Source organism: Lathyrus oleraceus, chromosome 4 (assembly GCF_024323335.1).
Source record: "Lathyrus oleraceus cultivar Zhongwan6 chromosome 4, CAAS_Psat_ZW6_1.0, whole genome shotgun sequence".
In the NCBI taxonomy this organism is placed as follows: Eukaryota; Viridiplantae; Streptophyta; class Magnoliopsida; order Fabales; family Fabaceae; genus Lathyrus; species Lathyrus oleraceus.
This window is the reverse complement of record NC_066582.1, coordinates 434005326-434016564: the sequence shown is the minus strand read 5'-3', so window position 1 is coordinate 434016564 and position 11239 is coordinate 434005326.

Below are 11239 nucleotides of genomic sequence, written 5' to 3'. Positions count from 1 at the left end.
CTTCAGGGAATAGTGCGATGGACTTCTTCTCATCTGACCAACGACATTATACACGTTATCAATGTTAAGAGAGAGCCTTTTTATTCTATGAGCATGTCGTCTAGGCATTAAACAATGTATCAAATTTACTTTTAAAAAATTTAAGTTTTTTTTCTCTCATTTTCCCTTTTTCAAGCATCCAACTTGATATCTAAATTTGATGTCCCATTTGTGTGTGAAAATATACAAATTTAATAGTATGATCCAACCAATTCTATCGATCTCTAAACATGAGTGTCAAATGATATTCTAAATAATTAACTAACAACATCTTCAATTTCTAAATTGAAAATATATTTTGTGTGAACTTTTAGATATATTCGAATATGTTTATATAACTTGGAGCAACTTTTATATGAAGCTACCGTTGTATCTATTTTCTCACAATAATGACATGCTATAACTATATAAATAGTATTTGCATTATTCCAAAAACATATATCCTTGCAATTATTTTTGCGTTCTATAAAATTATTAGTGTTATTGATTTTATAATATAAAGAATAGAGGATCCAACTATTTTTGTAGTGGAGGAAAAAAAGAGTACAAATATATTCAAAATAAAATAAAATTAATACTAATTTATTTAACTAGAATTTTTGCATAACTTTTTTATATTTATTTTATAATAATCAAAGTCACATAGGCAATAACCGTTTTTATGATGATAAAATTTAGAAGAAAAAACATACTATATTTTTAAACAAAAATAATAATCTTTTATGGGGCTTGAGTCACTTGTCTTATACATATATTTACTCCTAGTGGAAATTAAATGATTAAATTTATTAAACAATATAATTTGTTTGATATGTTCTCCCTACAACTATATGCTAAGCTGTAAAATAACTAAACAAACATACTTGAATAAAGAGAGATGGTAGCACTCAAAAATGAAAAAAATAATCCTTAATAACTAATTAGGTGATATAATTGAAAAAAATGTAAGAGTTTCTACAAATTTTCTAATATAAAATATATTTTTATTAATCAACTATCTATTGATACAGGGTACATACACCTAATTTTGCCCTCATCTCTCCGAATGTTTACACTATCAAAAAGATTTATCGCTAATCAACAAATATGTCAATTAAACTCAATCTCATAATATTTCAATTGTCCATTTGTCCAAACTAGGGGTGGCAATTTGATCCATTAAGAGAAAATCCATCCAATCCATCCATCAAAATATCCATCCAATCCATACACTACATAAAAAATTAAGTTAATGGATTGATCCAATCCATCCATTTATAAGTATGGATTGATCCAATCCATCCAACATATTTTAATGATCCAATGGATTTTTTTATCTAATTTTAAAAAAATATTTTTTTTTAAATATTAAATTTTTTTTATAAAAAATAAAAAATATTTTTTTTTTTCGAAAAAAAATCAATTTTTTTTTCGAAAATAAATCAAATTTTTTTTCGAAAAAAATTCTTTTTTTTTTGAAAATACAAAAAATCGATTTTTTTCAAAAATTTAAAAATAAAAAAAATTCTTATTTTTAAATTAGAAAACTGATATTGTTTTTTTACGAATATAAAAAAAAATATTTTTAAATTATTTTTTTTTACAAATATAAAAAAAAAATTTAATTATTTTTTTCAAAAATACAAAAATATATCTTTTTTTGAAAAAAAAATAATTTTTCTCAAAAAAAAAAAACTGATATTGTTTTATTAAAAAAAAAGTAAAAAACTTTTAAAAAAAAAATTTCAAAAAAAAATTTTAAAGGAAAAAAAAATGGATGGATGGATATCCATCCACTAAAAATATGATAATGGATGGATTGGATGGATTTTTATTCTTAATGGATGGATTGGATTGGATATTTTTAAAAAACTTTTAGTGGATTGTTAATGGATAATGGATTGTTTTGATCCATCCATTAACGATCCAATCCATATCCATCCAATCCATCCATTTTGCCACCCCTAGTCCAAACTCTTTCTGGCACTCTATCACTTTAAATGGATTGTCTCTCGATCAACTTTATTTTCTCTTTATTTTCTCTTTCTCTCTACTATTTTCCATTCTCTCACTTTAGTCTCTCTAAGTAGAAATAATTTCAGAGTAAATCTAAGACAATGGAAAATGTTCACATGTATGGATGACACGTTAGATTGAAAAGGAAAAAATGTGTGTCTCATCCTTTGGTTGATTGTGATCATGTTTTGAGAGTTGACTATTGCATAATATCTTTGTTTGTTATAGTATATACGATTTTTTTTTTTTTTTAGATTATGTGCTTTGATTTGTGTAATTAGTATATCTATAAAAAGAGCAACGCTATGCTTCTTCCTTTTCCATGTTTTAAAACTTGGATTTGTAATATTTTCAAAAGAAAACAATTAATTTTAATAATGAAAAAATGTTCAGATAAGTCCGATATAATTTATTTTAGACTGTATGTGAGTCTTGTTAAAGTGTAATTCAAATTCACATTCAAGTTGCATTTAGATTTTAATTTGAGCTTTATCTATTGGTTCTTGTGATATAAATACTAAACTCAGGTTCAGTTTGTAATAGAATTCATTGTAATAGTTTTCAGTTGAGAAAAAAAGTTAGTTACAACAATTAATATTCTCTCTCTCTCTCTCTCTCTCTCTCTCTCTCTCTCTCTCTCTCTATATATATATATATATATATATATATATATATATATATATATATATATATATATATATATATATATATATATATATATATATATATATATATATTTCATTAGTTCATCTTCATCTTCTTCATTCTTATGCACCAACAATTGGTATCTAGAGCTCCGGTTCTGATTCAGGAACGGGAAACATGAGTGTACGTGAGGCGTGTGTGATTGATTTGCTCATTCAATTCATAGTGGATTGAAGATCTGAACCAAAGTAGAATCACATTTCTTGATTTTGTGGGATTGGGTAACACGGGTGTTGGTGAGATCTGACTGAGTTCGAACAAGAACAAAGATGAACGGAGGAAACAGTAGCTTGAACACAAAGCTTCAAGTATTTGATGGAAAGAATTAGAATCGATGGATGATTCAGATGCATGTGTTTTTTGGCTTTCAATAAGTTCATGATCTCGTCAATGACGGTTACATGGCGGTTGTAGCAGATGCAATTGAAGTGCAGAGAAATATGAATAAAGAAACTAGGAAAAAGGATTATAAGGCATTGTTTTATGTCCATCAGTGTGTGGATACGAATGTGTTTGAGAAGATTGTTGATTCAATGACGGCGAAGGTTGCGTGGACATACTAGTACGGTGCTACAACGATGATGCATCAATAAAGAAGGTGAAGCTTCAATCTCTGTGTAAGAAGTATGAGAATATCAACATGAAAAACAATAAGAAGGTACTTGATTATATCTCCAGTGTGATTCTGATCACAAATGAGATGAAATATTGTGGAGAAATTCTCTCTGGACAAGTAATCATTGAAAAGGTACTGAGATCATTTACTCCTAAATTTGATTACATTGTTGTAGAAATTAAACACTCTAAGGACCTCAACACCATGAAAATTAAAGAGCTCCAGAGTAGTCTCGAGGCACAAGAGTTGCGTATGGCTGAGAGAAATTCTAAAAGAGAGGTAGAGCAGACTCTGAAACCGTCTTTTGGTAAGAAGAATGAGAAGCAATATTGGTCAGAGGACAAGAAGAGACATGGTGGTGGCTATCAGAAGTCAGAAGCCTCCAACTTTGATGAGAAGAAACATTAGAAGACAAAGGAGACGTTTGACAATAAGAAAGTTCAATGCTAATAGTGTAAGATGTTTGGCCATTTTTCTGCTGACTGTTGGTTAAATAAGAAAAGAAAATCATAAGAAGCAAACATAGCCAGAGGATATTCTGATGATGAACATGTGCTATTGATGTCTTCATAATCTGATGGTGATATTTGGTAGACTAGTGGTATGTGGATATTGGCTGCTCAAATAACCTAATTGGAAACAAACAATGGCTGATTGATTTTGACTCTAGAAAGAGGAAAAATATCACATTTGTTGATAATAAGTACCTTAATGTTGAAGGAATGTGAAATATCAAAGTCAGAGTGAAGAATGGAAAAACTCTTTTGATCAATGATGTTTGGTATGTTTCTGGCATGAAGAGCAGTGTGATGAGTGTATGTCATCTAATTTATAAAGATTTCTTAATTACTATGAAGGACAATCTCTTGAAGTTGTATGGTTCTGATTAGAAGATGATTATGCAATATAAACAGGGAAACAACAGAACATTCAAAGTGAATGTGGAAACAATCGAAACTAAATTCCATAGAGCAGAAGGTGTTGAAGGTGACAATGAGTTGTGGAACAAGAGATTGGGGCATCTGAACTTCATAAGCTTAGGGCATCTGAGTTCTAAGAATTTGGTACATGGCATTCCGAAGATTGTGTAGCTTGAGAAGTCATGTGAGATACACATGAAAGGAAAGCAATTTAGATTGTCATTTCATTAGAATTGGCTCTAAGAGCAAACCATGCATTAGGAGTACTGCATTATGATGTATGTGGACCATTTGAAGTACCTTTACTTGGAGGAAACAAGTACTTTGTGTCATTTGTGATGAGTTCACAAGAATGACATGGGTAGCACTCATCAAGTTTAAGCATGAGGTGTTTGCTAAATTTCAGAAGTTCAAGGTGAATGCTGAAAAACAGAGTGGTCAAAAGCTGAAAGTTCTCAGAACTGATGGTGAAGGTGAGTACAACTCATAAGAGTTTAGAAGGTTCTATGAAGATAATGGAGTTGAACATAAGGTGATTGATCCATATACTCCACAACACGATGGTCTTGCTGAAAGAAGAAACATGACTTCTCTTGATATGACAAGGAGCATGCTGAAGGAGAAGAAGTTCCCTCGGACCTTATGGGGAGAAGTTATTGCCACTGCAACATATGTTCTCAACATGTGTCTAACCAAGAAGATGAAGGAAATTGTTATTTTTGAGAAGTGGATTGGTGATAAGCAAAGTGTGAGTCATTTTAGAGTATTCGGTTCTATTTGTTACAAACATGTCCCAAGTGCCACTAGAAAGAAGTTGGATGGTATAAGCAAAGTAATGTTACTGATTGGGTACTGTAGCGGTAAATTCATGATCATCAAGCTATGGATAAGCAAGACATAAAATAACAAGAGTCTCCACCGCGCTTTTATTGTTTCCAAGGGAAAAGGGAAAAGTACAAACAAAACCCAAAAATAAGAAGTTTTCAAATTAAAACTAATAAAATGCCAGAGATTATAGGTAAGGAGGTTGGTTACACAGAGGGAAGGTGTTAGCATCCAAAGTGTCCTGGGTACTCCTAGGGAGCCCTTTTTGTGTGCATAAGTGTTTTTGTACAAATGATGTTTGCAAACAAATAGAATGGGGGGATGAGAAAAGAATTCGTTAATTATATTTTTGTGTTTGACAAGACCTTCGAACTTGTGCCTACATACCAACATAAAAATGAGGGATCAAAACCTCGTAGTTCGTGGTATAAATTTCAAAGTGGATGCGTTGCTTTTAACAAAAATTTAACTTTGAAAGGCATAAAGGCCTAAAAATGGTTTGAATTTGAGCAACATAACCTCACTAATTACTAACTTTAATTTGAGCATTTAATTTCTTGCCATTTACTTTTAATGCCATTTATTTCTTGCTCATTATTCATATTGATTTTCCCTTTGCTCACTTGAGGACATATTTTATGTTTATGTCATTTTTCTTTTGCTTATTTGAGCTCATTATTGTATATAAATATATTGTTATCTTGTGTTTGCTTTGTGTTTGTTTTGTGTGAACCAAATGCAAAAAGGAGAAAGGACTTAGAATTAGGACTTACCTATGCTTAAAGGAGTTCAAGAGAAACTAGGCCTCATGCCTTTAGAATGCAAAACTTGTTGAAGAGCAACTAGGCCTCATGCCTTTAGAATGCTAAAATTCAAAGTTGACCTCAAAGGACTTCTCCTTTAAACTTATTCTTTGTCCATTCCCCTTATTGTGTTCTGAACTTTTTGATGTTTTATTTTGTGTGATAGGGGGATCCCATCTTGAGATTGTGAAAAGAGAACCATTGTCATGAGTAGCCAAGTTAAGAGACAAGCCAAATGGAGATCCTAGGAGCTTGAGTTCAGTTTGTTTGATTGCTTGCTTGTGTGCTAAGTCCAAAGGAAAGGAGCATCTTGAGTCATCTCTATGACTTCAAGAAAAGGAACTCCAAGGGTTTATCTTTCCCCTCTTATCTTTGTATGCCTTAGGACTAGCCCTTCTCTTCTTCTCCCCACTCTAACCAAGCCAGAAATCTTTTTCTTCAAACTTTGACTTTGTTTCAAATTAGAAACCTAGGCCTTAAGCCTTTGACTTTTCAGAGCCATTTCCATCAATACTCATTGTGAATAAATCTTAATCCAACTTTGACTTCATTTTGCAAATAAGTCTAACTTGTAAATATAACTCACTTCAAGTTGTTTTTGTGGTTCCAATCGCCACTTGTTAAAACCTTTTCAAAAACATTAGCCATAGGTTTGAGTTATCCTAGTGGTTGATGTAAATCTCACCTCATCCTTAGTGATTGGATTATAAGTCTTCCATGCTTATTATAGGGTTAACCCATCACCAGCATGTTGAAGCCTTCCTCACATGGTGGATTGTTGGTTTAGGTTGAGTTTTCTCCCTTTGATAACAAAAGACCTTAAGGATTTTGATCAAATCAATTCACCAATCTTTGAGATTTTTACCCCGAACTACGAGGTTTGATCCTCCTTTATGATGGTACGTAGGCAATGGGTTCATCCATTCAAAGAAAAAACTTGTAAATATAACCGATTCTCTTCTCATCCCCCCAATCTTTTGTATAAATCTTTTCACAAATACCAACCTACAACACATATTTGCAAAAAGGGTTCCCTTAGAGTACTAAGGATGTTTTGGGTGCGTAAAACCTTCCCATTTCATAACCAACCCCCTTACCTAGATCTCTGACATTTTTATTAGTTTTTTATTTGAAAAACTTCTTACTTGGCTTTTGTTCGATTTTTAGCCTTTCCTTTGGACAAATAAAAGTGCGGTGGCGACTCGAATTGTGTGTTGACTTTTGGTTTAGTCAATAAACCTAAAGGTAACGAAATCCCCGCTACAATAGTGCTTGGTGATCTCTCCCAAAACAAACCCAATGAAAAAGGGGTAAGAAGGATGCCAAGGTGTGATCCCAATGCTAATGCATATGATGAGATTGCATGAGGGATCTTAGGGTCAAAATTGGGGTATTAAAGGTCTGGAAGAGGCTATCGACTTAAGAATCAAAATTCTAGACGTATATGGAGATTCAGCTTTGGTGATTAATCAGATCAAAGGAGAATGGGAAACCCGTCAGCCTGGTTTGATTCCTTACAAAGATTATGCAAGGAGGCTGCCAACTTTCTTCAACCAAATTTAATTTCATCATATACCTCATGAGGAGAATTAGATAGCAGATGCTCTGGCAACTTTATCCTGCATGATTTTTGTGAACCGGTGGAATGATGTGCCTACAATAAATGTTTTGCGCTTTGACAGACCTGCTCATGTGTTCGTCGCATAAGAGGTCGTTGATGGAAAACCATGGTATCATGATATTAAATGCTTTATTCAAAGACAAGAGTACCCATCTGGGGCATCAAACAAAGATAAGAAGACTCTTAGAAGGTTGGCTGGTACCTTCTTTTTAAATGAAGACATGTTGTACAAAAGAAACTTTGACATGGTCTTGCTGAGATGCGTGGATAGACACGAAGCAGACATGCTGATGATGGAAATTCATGAAGGATCCTTTGGTACCCATGCCAATGGACATGCATTGGCTAAAAGGATGTTAAGGGCAGGTTAATATGGCTGACAATGGAATCTGACCGCTGCAAATTGTAAGACCCCAATTTTGACCCTAAGATCCCTCATGCAATCTCATCATATGCATTAGCATTGGGATCACACCTTGGCAGCCTCCTTACCCCTCTTTCATTGGTTTTGTTTAAGGAGAGATCACCAAGCACCATGTGATTGTATCATACTTGTATATTATCATTTTACTAACCAAAATACCAAAAATATGTCTTTGTATGTGCCTAACTTTTTGTAGGTAGGGCATGATCCTCATTGATCTATCAAGTTCACATTTAGGGTTTAAGACCCTCATGGATAAGAGCATAATCAAAGATTGATCCACAATGTCTCAAAGCATCATATATGAGTCCCATTGATCTCTACATGTTATATTGATCAAGTGTTCTTCAAGAGTTTGGAGGTGATTTGCCTTGGAAACCCTAGTTTAACTGGGGATCTTAAGTAACTTCTCCAACAAGTTGTCTCACCAATTGATCAAATTTCTCAAGGGAAACTTAAAAAATTCATCATCTTATGCATATATGATCTACCATGAACCTACAAAGTCAAGATAATTGAAGGTTAGCAAGTTGGTTGATGGTGGTTGGCCAGATGAATTCATCTAATCAAAACTGGGTCTCCCTAGACCCTATCTCCTACAATTTTCACCATATTAAAATGATTACAAGATCAAAGTTACTATAAATGACATTACAAACAACTTTCATGTTGAGAGCTAGAGCTAGTTTTTCTTGGAAAAGCATTTTCTATTTTGAAACATTATAGGTCATTTTGTCTAAACCCTAATTTGAAAGTCAACTTCCCAAGGTCATAACTTGCTCAATATTCATGAGATGAAATGTTTCCAAGTTGCAAAATCAAATTCAAGATGTCTAATTCAACTTTTATGTTTGGAGTGAGAGCTGATTCAACTTTTATGAGCATGTGATATGAGGATATATTATAGGTCGTTTTTTACCTATACCATGGAACAAGTGATTTTTCCAAACTTCAAAAATGCATAACTCTATCATTATAAATCCAAATGACATGAAATTGGTGACCATTTTGAAGGTATTTGGAATATCTATAACTTTTAAGAAGACACATTTCTCATTTGAAGCTCACATAAAAATTTAAGCAAGGTGGAATATTAAGATATATGACTTGACACTTAGAAAAAATTTCAGCATATTGAAATTTCCAAACTTCCACCTCAAAATTAACCATGATTCAAGCTCCAAATGGAAAAGTGTTCAACATCAAACTTGTTTCCCTTGATCTAAGCTTTCCAAAGAACCCAAGTTCTTGTATTTTGGATGAGATTTGCTAGGTATGGGCATGGCTTTAACAGAGTTGCATGATTGGAAGAAATCAAATGCCAAAAATCATATTTCACATTGCCTTGACATCTAAGCCTCATTTGAACTTCAAAACAGATGCAAGTGGATCAAATTGGATTGCTTCATGGGCCTGTACACGCCCATGCAAGCTTGTGCATGAAATATCCAAATTTAGCAATTTTTCAAGTGTGCAAATATCAGTCCCAATTGCTATAAATACAGGCCCTTGGAGCTCAATTCAAACAGACCTTGCGCGCCAGCTTTGCCCCCCAATTGAAACCCTCACATTTCAAAGGAAAACCTGATAATTTTCAACTTGAAAATTGAGTTTGAATCTCACTGTTTAGAGATTCAAGAACTCCAGGATCCAAAGCTTTGTACCATTCCCAAACCTCTCCTACAAGCTTCTCAAGTGTGATCAGATCAAGTTTGAAGCAAGCAACATCAAGTTCTGCACAACATTGAAGGTGAATTTCAGAAAACTTCTTCTCTTCGATTCTCACTCAATTCTCATCAATTCTCTTAGATCGTTGGTTGTCTGAAGTCCTACCAATGTAGGCAAGAAGATTGAGTTGCTTTGAGGTCAAATCAAAGCAACTCAGTTGTCACACCTCAAAATTCAACTCCTCATATCTTTTTATATATTTGGAGTTAGTTGAAATTGAGGTCATATTCATGCTCTACGCCATTTTTTCTTTCAGATCATGTCCTCCTTTTTCATTTTCTTGATGGTGATGAGTGAACCAGTCCAGTGGACCTCGCCTGAGAAGGTGACCGGAGTCCAGCGCCGGTGGTGTGCTGGACAGGTTCTGAGCCATTGATCTCTTTTAAAATGTTTTAATCTCATATGTTGCTTCTAAATACCAAGCCTACGCCGCGTTGACTGCAGTGCATCATGGAACGTGTGTTTGTGTCCACTTGATCTGCCACCTCAATTAATGAGGGAGATCAAGTGGCTCACGTTTTTTTGATTTTTTGATTTTTGTTTTAATTCATTTGATTTTCATTAATTCATATTAATTTTAATATTGATCCAAAAAATATGAGAGTTTCACCAAAAAAATTTAAATAAATGCCTCTTTCATATTCTGAATTAAAATTATTTTTTGGATCATTATTAATATTTTTCATGATTTAAATGATTTTATGTTTATTTTTAATTGTTTAAAAATACTTTTAAGTCTTTAAAAATACTAAAATAATGCATTTAAATTAAATATGGTTTGTCAAATTCCTAAAACCTCATCAAAAGTCCAATTACGATTGCTTAACATAACGCTAAATTTTTGACACAAAAAGGCATAGCATTCTAGTTAGTGAGATTGTAAGCCTCACCTCTTTCATGGTATTGTGTGGAAAATTGGCCTTTTTTCCTTCCTTTGGAAGATGTCTTGGCTCAAGGATCCATGCTTGTGATAAGTGGGTTGAGTCTTCTCCAAAGAATGACTTAAAAAAAGCAAAAGCAAAACAATACTAACTTCTAACTTATTAACAACTAACATTTAATTTCAAGTCCTTTATTTTAATGCACCTTAATTTTTAAGTTCTATTCATTTGCCATTATTCATACCATTCTAATTGTTTATGTTAATGTCATTTTCACTTTGTCCACTTGGACCATATTGTGTGATATATTTTGTTTGTGTATATTTTGTTTGTTTGTGTGGTCTTTGACCATTAATGTACATAATAACAACAAAAACCCTAAAAAACTTTTGTGTGGACTGTTGACTTGATCTTGGACAATTGGACTTAGAATCTAGGCAACATCCCTATGCAATAAGGACTTGGACAATGCCAACTATCATGTAACCAAGTGCTTGCAATTTGAAACTTCATCTGATACATCTTTGAAGATCCCTTTGAGTTCATCTGTAACATGATCATTGTGAAGCTATTATTTTGAACATGTGACTTGTGGAATTCATCTGCTACATAGGCCAATTTGAAGAAGATTATGGAGTGGCTAAAGCTTGGATGGGGATATATTTATTTGATGCCTTGCTCT